This window comes from Mytilus californianus, unplaced genomic scaffold (genome assembly GCF_021869535.1).
Source record: "Mytilus californianus isolate M0D057914Y unplaced genomic scaffold, xbMytCali1.0.p SCAF_4, whole genome shotgun sequence".
In the NCBI taxonomy this organism is placed as follows: domain Eukaryota; kingdom Metazoa; phylum Mollusca; class Bivalvia; order Mytilida; family Mytilidae; genus Mytilus; species Mytilus californianus.
The window spans coordinates 62,456,389-62,470,260 of NW_026262690.1; positions in this window are offsets into that span (position 1 = coordinate 62,456,389).

The following is a 13,872-nucleotide window of genomic DNA, read 5'->3' on the forward strand; positions in this document are numbered from 1 at the left end:
TCTAAGACTAAAAAACCAGTATATACACATTCAACATCCAATGGATTTAGTATAAAGGCGTCATTTACAGTCAGAAAAACATGACCTTGTGCTATGCCAAACTATTGGTATCGACAGATTGTAGTATCGTGCTTGTGCATATTTGTATAACAATATTATTTAGTACGGTTTTAATTTAGTTTCTGATTTGGTCAGTTTTAGGGGAACCACTTGTGGTATGTGTCAAAGATATTTAGTATGCATGGAGATCTTTTTTACCCTGTCCTCTTCTGTCATGCTCTAATGACTTTGAATGTTTTGCATAGTTTACATGTTAAAGTTTGTGTTTAGGTTAGTTTCAAGGGAACCTCTAATGATAAGTCAATAAGCAGGCAAGTTAAAAGCCTGCTAATGCAACAGCATACCAAATATCAATGATCTGTTGGAAGTATTTCTTTATAGACATACATGAGGGAGACCCAAAATAATTTGGATAAAAAGATGCACAATGGCATTATAAAACAAAGGCTCTATGGAAATGTCAGTGAAATACAATCGGTGGTCATTCTACATATCAAATAAAGTTGACTTATTAATCTTTGTATATAAGAAACACATCTAATCAGATAAAACCTTGTTGACCAATAAATAATGAGAATGAGTTCAGATGATCCCTGTCCGTTCTGTAAACCTAACAATCAAATATAGTTGACCTTTTATTGATAGTGACTGAGAAAATGACCTTAATATGAAAACTAAATGTCAACCGATGAACCCATTAAAATTATTTCAAGGTCAGATGAATCCTGCCAGGAAATCTTTTAAACCTTAATTATTCTATACGCCAAATTTAGTTTTACTCATAGAACTTAAAACTGACCTACCATTTTCCCTTTTTATCTAAGAAACCTTAAGTCCTACCAGAGACATATATACACATATGTGTATATATGTCTCTGGTCCTACTGATGAACCATGAAAATAAGGTCAAGGTCAGATGAATCTTGTCAGAAGGAAAGAAAGTACCCAGTACACCTTATTGATTCTACAGATTACATATTGTTGGCCAATTTACTCTTTGTATCTGGGAAAGTGGTCTTATCGTGAAAAAATTTAAGTTCCACCGATGAACCATGAAAAATGAAGCTGAGGTCAGATGAACCCTGTCCGTCAGTCATGAACACCTCACATCACTCATATTATCAGTAATAGTTATACACTGAGGGATAAGTGTGTCTGGATAAGAAACCAGATGGCCGGAGGCCGGAGGGGTTTCTTATCCAGACACGCCATATCCCGAAGTGTATAACTAACATACACCCGATGCTAAACCCTATATTTGTTTACATTGAATATTAAATGAAAAAGAACGGAAAGCAGTTTTATTGACAATATCAAACCATGATTAATAAGAAAAAAAATACTTGTTTAGATGAAACCCCACTAGTAACCTTACTTTGACGCTCTTCATTAAAAATTTGACAAGTAAGTAGATTTTACAAATGTCAAAGTTGCCGTTTTGCATATTCCCGTAAAATCCATGTGCTAATATGGATCAGCAGGTCAAGGTTGACCGTATCGTGCATTCTTATTACCAAAAATATACATCATGCTTTTGTATGCAGTTGTCAATATGGACGGGTATACTGAGACGGACGTCATTTTGAGTCAGGCGTTGGATTTGGTAGAAGAGACTAAAGATAAAGGCAATATTTATAACGGAGAGTACATATACATGTATCAGCTTAATGAAGGTAATCATAAATGTATTTTACATGTAACGGTTTTATAAAAAAAAAGCCCCCCTCCCTCTTCTCAACATTAAACAATCATTCATATTCGAACATACTGATGGGTATGTGTGTCTGGATTAGAAACCCGACGACGGACATGCTTAACATACAAAAATACAGATTGCATATGTAGGAACCCCCCTTTTTGGGGCCATCCAGGTGGGTAGGGGGGGGTCCGGGGGTTGGAACCCCCTTTTTTACGATCAATACTTTAGAATGGAGGCATAGGACTGGAACCCCCCTAATTCATCCTGGGTTGGGACCCCCTTTTAAAATGGCTGGATCCGCCCCTGGGTGCCAACATTAATCTGCAAGAATCCAAACATTCTGTTATCTAGATGATATTTTTTTGTTAAATAATCCAGAGTTCTCTAAATATACTACCGAAATTTACCCAAAAGAACTTACTTTAACTAAATCTAACATAAACAGCAGTAGTTGTCCTTTTCTAGATTTGGACATTTCAATCTCTAAAGGAAAACTCCATACTAAAATTTACGACAAAAGAGACGACTTTTCATTCCCTATTGTTAATTTTCCGTTTTTAGACGGCGATGTTCCTTTGGCTCCATCATATGGTATTTATATATCCCAACTCGTTCGTTATGCCCGTGTGTGTAGTGATGTCATAGATTTTAACGAACGTAATCAATGCATCAATGGTAAATTATTAAGTCAGGGATTTCGTTATAAATTACGTAAAACTTTTCCTAAATTCTTTCATAAATACCAAGATTTGATTAGTAAATTTGGCTGTACCTGTAGAAAACTGATTAAAAACGGTATTTCACATCCTAAATTTTACGGTAATATTGTACTTTAAGCGCGGAAATCACTATGTGATCCGTGTAAACTCATCGAACCTTTAAACAAACTTATTAGTAAAGGTTATCTTACCAATGCTGTAATTAGATCTTTAAATATAGTTTACATTGGCACTTATATCGATTTTGTCATCGGCAAATTAAAACATAACTAATAAACTCGTCATAGATACCAGGATCAACCTTTTATATTTAGGCCAGACGCGCGTTTCGTCTATAAAAGACTCATCAGTGACTCTCGAATCAAAATATGTTTAAAAGGCCAAATAGAGCACAATGTTGAAGAGCATTGAGGACCTAAAAGTTTGTATTCTTTTCAAAAGGGATGTATAAAGACACACCCACGTTCATTTTGATCTATAAAGAGGTTAACTCCTCACTATCCTACTGCCTGTCGATACATTTATTTTTGGCATTGCACAAGTCATGTCTTCTTTGGCTGTCCATGACGTTAAAATACTAAATCCCTTGGATGTGTTTTAGTCGATTTTAGTCTCTGATGCTTGATTTTTTTATTATTAATTGTTTTTGGCTTTTAACTAGCTGTCAGTAACTCGAGTACTCTCAAATCGTACTTTCTCGTATATTTGACCTGTTGATACTAATTGTAATGCCTTTTTGTTATTTAATGTTATTCAGGGTTAAATCTGGTCTATATACCAGCTTTGATAAGTGTTTGGTATTACCATAAATTTTCACTTTTGCGTACTATGAACATCAAAGTTATTTATTCTGTAAAAATATTTCCTTTCTCTATTTGAACTGTACACATATACCTAACAACAAAATTATTTTCATTTACCTGTGTTTAAAGTAATTGCAAAAGGCTGATATTTTTGTTCAAGCATATTGTTTTTCTTAAATTGTTTAACATTTCACAGCGGTATAACATGTTAATTTTATTATTCTTCCCTTAGTTTATTTATTTTGTATTTACATTGTATCATAGATCAAATTTATTTGTTTGCGTGCTTGCTGTTCGGTGTGAGCTAAGGCTCCGTGTTGAAGACCGTACTTTGACCTATAATGGTTTACTTTTATAAATGTTGACTTGGATGGAGAGTTGTCTCATTGGCACTCATATCACATCTTCTTATATCTATTAATATTTATTTTATAATTAAGACTTAGTCCGAATGAAAACTATATGTTTTTAATGTATAATTCAAATAAAAGTTCTTTACATGTATGTTCTTTAAGACATTGCCATATGGGATTAAAATTTAAGCTTCAAACAAAGGAGTATTTAAATGATTTTTTTTATTCAAAATAGATGTTACATATTATATTCGCTATTGGAATTTCCTGAAATATGTTTTTTTTATATTTCTTGAAACAACTTGTAGTGAACACTATTAGTATTCTGTTATGATCATGCTATTAAAAAAAACATTTTCTGTTGTTATGAATAACAATGGACTGTGTTTTCGGGATGTAGAAGAGGGGTTTCCAGAAACCCCGCTCCTCACACCCTGTGGTCAAAATCCATTGTTATTCGTAACAATAGATCTATTCAATTTACACTTGTTTCAGAAATAGAAACTATAAAGTATAACAATAGAACTGGGGTGTAAAAATACAGTTGACCTATTACTGTATAGTCCTGTAATGAGTTTATTACTGAATTTTGTCAAAGTGACTTATTTGTAGATCTTGTAACACTGATCATGTTTGCAGTTTAAAGTTTCAGTTTATACAAACAACCAAGTTTGTATTCTGTTGTCTCATATTGTAATTTTTTTCTGTAGTCTCATATTTTTATTTTTCTCCAGTTTAATGTTGTATATTTATTGAGTCTCATAAAGTGAAATATTGTTTCTGTACTTTTAGTATGAGGTTGTCTAATTCTTGTGAAGTTTATAGAGTTGTCTGCAAATACTCCTTGTTTATGCCTCTAGTGTCAGTGATTAAAACATTTCAAGTCACCAGTGGCAGGCTTACTAAAATTCTTGAGACATATTTTTATTTACCTTTTCCAAAGATCAAGGTATCAATATACAAGCCTTCCATTGATAAAATGAAATGTTTAATGATCACATCAACCTATATTTTAACAGATGTAATTTTTCAGGTAGAATTATGTTCTGTTTGTATTGATGAGCAAGTCCTGACAACCCACACTTATTTAAAGTAAAACTCTCCTAATAGAGCAAATCTCAATTATTAAAGTCCAGATCTCATCCATGTAATTGAGCAAATACCAGCTCCGAAAAACAATACCAAATGTAACATAAGGGGTATCTGTGTGTAAACCAAAAACATAGTCTTAGCAAAATCATACTGGCTTAAAGCAGAAAGATATTTTAGAATGAACAATAATTATATTATAAAAAAACAATTAATCAATCTGGTTTTGGCCCTAGGGAAACATTCAGCATACAAGACAATTTTGAGTTCCTGCCTGAGCAAGTCAGCTAGCAACCTCCAGTGTGAGGAAGAACCTGCCTGCTCGACAATACGCCAGTCGGGGAATGTGAAGCGAGGGTTCTCCACTTAGATGATGAGACTAGGCGTCTCATCTGCAGCCGGGGTGTGCAAGGTCTGCATGGGGATAGCCCATGTGCTAGTAGAGTAGCAGGGGTCTATCAAACTGGCGCTGGAATAAATTTGATAAAATTTGTCCCCGAAATGCTTGGGGATGAATGAAATTTTAGAAATAACCAGTGATAAAATTCCATCAAGGTCCAAAAGCTCAGATGGAAACAGCTGAGTGCCCCCAAGGATTTAGGATTAAGATTTATTCACCTTCAATAAAGTTATGAGAAAAAGAAGAAAAAAAATATAACAATGAAAATATACCTATGTACATGATGTATATATGTGTAGATCTACATTCTAATTTACAATTATGTAACTAAAGGTAGTCAGTATTAACACATTAAAATGCTTTATTTTAATATTTTCCTAACAAATCTTGTGCATACTTAATTGAAGTAAAAGATACTCTTATATACCTGCAGTTACTATCAGAGGACCAGCGTCCTAGTATTTTGACCAAATTGTCTTCAATATGTGCTTTTCCTGCAGTTGTGGCAGCTCCAATGCGTTGGCTGTGACCATTGTAGTGATCAGGATAGAAGCCACATATACTAGTACTTGTTTTATACAGTTAATGAAATAATTTCTCTCTAAGGCCAAAGAATTTTGTGAGATAAAAAGTGGATCAGATGGGAGATTTTAGTAAAGACTCTCTCTAACTTGTAAATATTTAACTAAGATTTTAAAAGGACAAATTTGATTTTGTACTTTATGGAGTTGAATATCTATACCCTTCCTGAAAGGGTCTGTTTTAGACTGTTTCAGTTTCAAAACTATCTTTATGAAACATAATATCTCCAATACATAAATTAACAGATGGGTCAAATTGGTTGGCTTTCAAGACAGTAAATTCTACGCATCTCATAAAGCCATAAAAACCTACTGTACAGACTGCCTCTAACATTAAATCAATGAAAGGGGTAAACGCACCTTTTCTCAGACGAAATATAATTTTCTCTAAAATTTCGAAAGTAATAGGTAATCTCTTCTTGTTCCTTGGTTTTTAAAGGTTTTTGACCGAGTTCAAAATGTGAGAGAGTCTATCTAAGGGTGTGTTGTTTGTTGTCAGATTCTAAGGGATCCTTACAACTAATTTGTAAATATTTGTATCTTATTCCGCATAAATATAATTTTATGATAAAATACTGCAGTTTAAAAAAATGGAAACAATATGCAATAAAAAAAATCAAAATGTCTTCTGAAATAGATGGTAGGTAATTAAATTTAAAATTCTTCAGCAACATAAATCTCTCAAAATGTTTAAATCCAGTTTCATATGCGTTTCTTGTTTTGCTTGCAATAGCAATGTCCCAAAGTTGATTCACAATTTGGTTCAGGACCACATTACTTCTGAACTGGGTGGGCACTGATGAGGGTGTAGTGCTGCATTTGGAGCCAGCCTGCGGCAACGGTCTATCTGAAAACGAGACAAAGCGTCACTTATTTCATTTTCATATCCTGGTACATGTTTTGCACCGAAAAGAAAGTTATATTTACTTGTTAATTGTCGCATTAAAGTCATGATCTGTAAGCATTTAGAGCGACCTTTCTTCACTATTGCAACTGCTGCCTCATTATCACACCAGAAAAGAATAATAGTACGTTTTTAGACCACTTGGAACCCCATAGAATAGCTGCCACTACTATAGGGTACAGTTCCAGGAAAGCCATGGAATTTTTTTTCTAATCTGGTAATTCCAAATTTCCTGACCACGAAGAATAAAACCAGTCTCCTTTATGATAACCTCCGAAGCCTTTAGTTGATGAGGCATCTGTAAAGAGCTCCATATCAAAGCTTGAAATGTAATCTTTATTGTAAAACATATTTACACCATTCCAATTGCTAAGAAAACGCAACCAAAAGTCTAAATCTGTTCGGCACTCCTTATATACTTAGGTAAACATGATTGTGCAGATCATTGACGGTTGTGGACAAATTAATTAGATATGAAACATAGGTTCGACCAGGAACAACCACCCTTGAAGCAAAATTTAGATGACCTAAAAGCTGTAAAAGTTCCCTTTTAGTGCATTTTCTTTTCCTATAAATTTGACCTCACAAATACGTTCAACTTTAAGTGGCAGTGGAGCTTCCATTTTTTCAGTGTCCAACATAATACCCAGATATTCCAAACATTTGACAGGACCTATAGTTTTGTGACTAGCTACTGGTATGTTAAGCTTCTTAAAAATCATCACCATAATCGCCATGGTTCTTTCTCCATCTGCTGATAGTGAATCAATGGTCAAAAAGTCATCAAGCAAATGTAAAATGTTTGGAATATTGTAATTTTGTGTTGCTATGTGGCAAATAGCTTGTGACACATGATCAAATATTTTTGGGCTGGAACGACAGCCAAAGGTTAACATAACAAAGAAATAATACATCTCACACCATTTTATACAGAAAAGTGGCCACTGACTCGGAGAGGTAGGACAAATTTTGAATGCGTCGGAAATATGGTATTTACAAAACCAGGAGTTTCTACCTAGACGCAAAATTATACCAATGGCATCGTCTATCTTGACATAGGACATTGAGCAATTATTTTTATCAATCAAATCATTTATGCTTGAATGTTCATCATCATTGTGAGGGGAGGATAAATCTGATATTAAGCGTTTTTTGTTTGGGTATTTTCCCTCTGCTATCCCTATTGGACTAACCCTATAATTCTGAAAGGGGAGGTTGTTAAAGGGCCCATACATGTATCCTCTTTCTACCTCAACTGCTATTAAAACACTTGTAATTTCGGGTTGTGACCTTGCTGAATCAAAGAGCTGAAAGCTCTGAGGAAAAATGACGCCACTGTCTCTAATATTGTGATATTTTTTATGCAAGTCTTGATTTTCACATACCGTAATAAGTTTAACATTGCAGCATGTCTCGTAAGCATATAATTGATATTCGTATATGTGTATGTTTTTTCAGTACAAATGAATAGGTCAAGACTACCTGAATGATCTACAGTATCCAATTACTACAGGCTGTTTTTTTGTATAAATAAATAGGTCAAGACTACCGGAATGATCTACAATATCCAATGACTACTGGCTGTTCTTTTGTACTAATAAAAAGGTCAAGACTATTTGAATGATCTACAATATCCAATGACTACTGGCTGTTCTTTTGTACATATAAATAAAGACTACCTGAATGATCTAAAGTATTCTAAGTAATGTGATTTTTTTCTTGCAATTACTTTTTTCTAAATCAAGAAAATAGACTACTAGTATCCTTTTCAAACCAAATGATTATGAAGAGCCTGTTGTTAGCAAGCTCTTATACCCCACATACTCATTAAATAAGTTACTAGTGACCTAGTTATTTCTGTTACTTGAAGCAAATTATATTTCTGTATATTTAGACAATAGTATAATATTGTTTTACTAGTTTTATTTCACCTTGAAGATTAGACAAATAGGGATACTCCTTCGATTTTTTATTTCATGTCAGTCAGGTCGCTTTATATGAAACTTGAAACCACTTCTCTGCCATATTGTTATTTTATAACAACTCTGCCCTTGACCATGTTGACCCATGTAATTGATATTCATTCTTTAACCATATATCATAGTCAGTTAGTTTTTGATTTTGCACTCCCACACCACCTTTCATGTCTTTCAGGTCAAATGTCTGTCTCCGTTTAAGTTAATGACATTGAACAATCATGGTATTAAACACAATTTCAATAGTGATAATGCTGTTCTCGTGGGTCACCATATATTCAACTTGGGTAGCATTCCAGTTATTGAAATTTGTGTCAGATTAGAACAATGATCTAGATCTTTAGGAATGGATCTTATAATTTAATATGGAGCCATAGTATGGGACCCCTACACGGTAAAAAAAAACACAAGCTTGAAAGGATACAATGTCAAGCGGCAAAATCTATCACCAGAGATTACAAGTCAAAAGAGGATGGACGGGATACGTCTCTAAAATGCTTGCTGAACTGGAACTACAGCAAGATCTCCAGACAAGACGAACAAAGCGTTGAAGCCAGAAGTTAATATTTATGTAAAAAGTAGTTGAGGGGCTGATTCCCGCTATTGAACCATACTGTCATTCTATAATATTATTGCGTAAGTATTTCTGTATTGGCCTTGTTATTGGTCCATGTCTTGGGTGTATTGGTCTGAGGCGAAGCGGAAGGCCAATACTGCTGGCCGAGAACCAATAATAAGGCCAATACAGAAATACACGTAATAGTATCTTTATTAATTAACTACAGTGTTACAATTTTTTTTTTTATTTCATTTCACAAGAGATAAACATTTTTACCTTCAAGTTGAAGTGGAACTATCCAAATCTCAGTTTCCTTTTATAAGATGCAATGTCTAATGATTTGGTGCCGTTTGACTGCTGGCCGAGAACCAATAATAAGGCCAATACAGAAATACACGTAATAGTATCTTTATTAATTAACTACAGTGTTACAATATTTTTTTTATTTCATTTCACAAGAGATAAACATTTTTACCTTGAAGTGGAACTATCCAAATCTCAGTTTCCTTTTATAAGATGCAATGTCTAATGATTTGGTGCCGTTTGACTGCTGGCCGAGAACCAATAATAAGGCCAATACAGAAATACACGTAATAGTATCTTTATTAATTAACTACAGTGTTACAATATATTTTAAATTTCATTTCACGAGAGATAAACATTTTTACCTTGAAGTGGAACTATCCAAATCTCACTTTCTTTTTATAAGATGAAATATCTAATGATTCGGTGCCGTTTGAAGTATCTTCAGCCTTTTCTCATCTGATGAATTTTTCTACCCTTACCAGTCACTATAAAGTGTTACAACTTTAATTTAGACACAACACATAAATAGTAATTGGAAAGGTACTGTCATTACATGTGTAATGCAAATATATTTGAAAAAAAAATAATGTAAGAGTTGAAATTGATACAACTATCCATAAGCCAATTGACCAAAGAACGAAGATTTGCACAATTACAGAATGCATATGCCTGGTTCGGGTTTAAAAATAAACGACCGTTTTAAATACAAAACATGAGAAGCGACAGTAAACAGTAAAAATCGATTTGTACCATCGACATGATGAAAATATGAGGTCGTCAAGAAATGAACTTTGTGATAATTTACTCGTTCCCCAAACCTGAAATAATCCCATCGTCTACTTTCAAAATGCTTTTTAAATGAATGGGACCGTCTTTAACCTAAAATATATGCCATACTGAACGTTTCAGCTTGTTTATGGTATGTAAACCTACAAACAACTGTTTACTTTCAGTTTTAGTTTATCGTGACTTACGATCTTAAAACTAGAGACGTTCCGAAATCCTGTTTTGTAAACAAAGATTCATACCCACCACGTGGGTATAACCGTATTACTAATTTCCAATTTTTAAAATCTTCGTAAATCTGGATAAAGACCAGTTTCTATCCAATGGATATCAAAATGATTCCGATTTTCTCTTTTTTTAATGATTGTAAAGTTGAAATGGCATGAAAGGCTGACATTATTTAGAACTATTTTGTCTAGCGATTGCTGATCATTGGAGGGTAAAAAGTCCAACACCATAACAAAACGGATCTATTTATCATGTATACATACCGATTGTTTACGATTGTAAGACATGTGCATAAAAGTGAAAGCTCGAATAAATATGAAAAATATAACAAAGGGATAGCTCCAAATACCATTTAATAACAAAAAACATATGGACATGTCAAGATATCTTTTTGGTAAATAAAATAAAGTATGTAAACTGGTTCCCGTCCGACTACAACACTTTGTTCGAGTGTAGCGTAATACAAGCAGATTCCAGTTAGTATGTAAAATAGTAAATATGAAACCGAGTGCGGTAGGCGGAGGCAATAATCGACTTCCGTAAGTTCTGGTCAATGGTATCGGAAACATGCCGCTGATAGCGTCATTTTCCAAAAACTATTTCTGCATTCTTTTGTTGGTAAATTTACTTCTGATATCATTGTATCAAAACCCTTTCGTAGACCATTGCATGAATAATTCTTCTTCTTCTTCTTCCATATACTGCCCACATTCAACTTTCTGAATATACTGGCAAATTGGTTCTGCATGGTTAAAACAGGATAAAAACAAATGTTCATCTTATTTTGTAAGGTTGGTCATTTGAGATTTGAATGTCTCAAATGACTGTGCTGTGGCGATCTCCGGGGGAAGCTTGTTCCAGTCTTTGGTGGTGTTCACAAAGAAGGACCATTTCCTGCAGTCTTTGGTTGCTGTTTGTACCATGTATCCATGCTGTTGTGTATGTCTGGATTCTCTGGTTGGTCTCTGGAGGTACATGTCTTTGTTGATGGCTACTTTGTCGTTGACGATCTTGTACATCATTGCGAGCCTGGCCTCTCTGCGTTGTTCTTGGAGACTTTTCCAACCCAATTCATTTATCATGTCCGTGACACTTGATCTGTTTCTGTGGCGCTTGGTGACGTATCGCGCAGCCCTCCTTTGAACTTTTTCAATTTGGTCAATATGTTTCTGATGATATGGGTCCCATACTGTTGTGGCATATTCTAGTTGGGGCCTTACTAGGGTTTTGTAAGCTTGCTCTTTGATGCTTTTAGAGCCGATGTGTAGATTTCTGTGGAGGAAACCAAGGCTTCTGCTGGCTTTGCTGGTAATGTTGTTGATATGTTCTCCCCAGTCTAGTTCGCTTGTGATGGTGCAGCCCAGGTACTTAATTGATGTTTCATGTTTTAGTACATGATCATGTAATACATAGTCCCATTTGATTGGCTTTTTCTTTCTGGAGACAGTCAGTACGCTACACTTTTCTGGGTGAAACTCCATCTTCCACTTTTCCTCCCATAGTGCCAGTTTATCAAGGTCTGACTGTAGGTTTCGGCAATCAGTATCTGAGGCGATGGTTAAGTAGACTACTGTGTCATCAGCAAAGAGACGAACTGTTGATTTTAGGTCATTCGCTAGGTCATTTATGTAAAACAAAAATAGACTAGGGCATAGGACTGAACCTTGTGGAACTCCAGATTCTACCTTTGCTCTGTCTGACTGTTCACCCTCAACTACTACTACTTGGGTTCTATTTGTCAGGAACGCTTCTATCCAGCTGTTGGTCTTTCCCCTGATTCCATAGTGATTGAGTTTATGTAGGAGCAGGCTATGGGATACCTTATCGAATGCTTTTGAGAAGTCTAGTATCAGTAGGTCAGACTGTTTTCCCAATTCAAGGTACTTCGTTAAGTCATCAATGCATTCTAAGAGTTGCGTCTCGCAGGAACGTTTACTTCGAAATCCATGTTGTAGTGGATAAAGGATGTTGTTAGCCTCTGCGTGTTTCATAATATGGCTGGTAACAATATATGTTCGATGATCTTGCAGCAAATACATGTAAGAGATATTGGTCTGTAATTCGCTGGGATGTACTTTTGACCCTTTTTGTATGCTGGTGTGACTGTAGCTGTCCGCCAGTCATCTGGAACTTTGCCTGTCTCCATTGAAACATTAAATATGATAGTAAGTATGGGAGCGATTTCGCTGGCAAGTTCTTTGAGTATCATTGGTCTGATGTTATCCGGTCCAGCGGCTTTGTGTGGGTTAAGGTTTCTCAATTGTTTTTCTACTCCGTTGATTGTGATAAGGATGTCTCTACAGTCAGGGTAATTTTCTGGTGAGTCGGACATATGATTTTGATTGTAGAATTCACTGTTGCTGATGTTGTTTGCTGTGGAAAATACAGATTGAAATTGTTCATTTAATATGTTTGCTTTGTTGATTGGATCTGTTTCTAAGCTACCATTTTTTCTTAGAGGTGCCACTCCACTTTTATCACTTTTTCTGTGCTTAATGTATGTCCAAAATCTTTTAGAAGCAAATGATTTGTCAGGATAACTTAACAGTTCAAATTCAAGCTTATTCACATTAACCGGGGAATTTAAGTAGCTTCCTTTGGAAAGTCCTCTAAAACTAGTCATTTTTAACATGTTTCCCACTATTCTGAGATGTATTGGGTAAAAGGGGTTTAGCAAGTGTATTCTGTTCTCCACCTCTGTTTGAGACTGCAACTCTGCAATTTGATAGGGAATGGTTAGATAAGTTACACTTAGAACAGACATGCCTATAAAAAGGCTATAATGACAGTTGATCCTTAAGCACCCCCTGACACTGTTAAAATTGTTTCAAATCTCTTCCCCCTTGAAATATACACGGGTTCTGCCATTTTTGTCTATCTTATCAGATGTAGGACCTGAATCAATGGAAGCTTCAAACTGCCTTGCATTTTTGTTAAAATTTGACTGGTAATTCCCAGAAGTTTGTATTGAACAGAAAGCTGTTGTATGATCTGCCATATTACAGATTTTACAAATGTTTATGCTAGCCCCAGCTGTATAAACTAAATTTAAAATATCGCGATCCCTTTTACTCCAATCTATTTTAACAAACTTTTCTCTTAACAAAGTTGCAGCTTTTGCAGAGAACATTTTATGATAGTCATAATATTTATCTCCAAAAAAGTTGAATATATCAATAATGTCATCTTGATATGCGTCCAATTCGGCACGCCTATCTGGAAAAACAGTTGTCATAACCCTTTTATATTTTCCAAAAGCCATAATAAATTCCTGCAAAGACAACTTTCTGTTCAAACGTGGATCAGACTTTCCTGAAACATTTAATTCTATACCATTAGCCAAAATATTATTTATTTGGGGGCATTCATATTTTGGTATTAACAGAGATGCCAAGCTAATATCTTTACC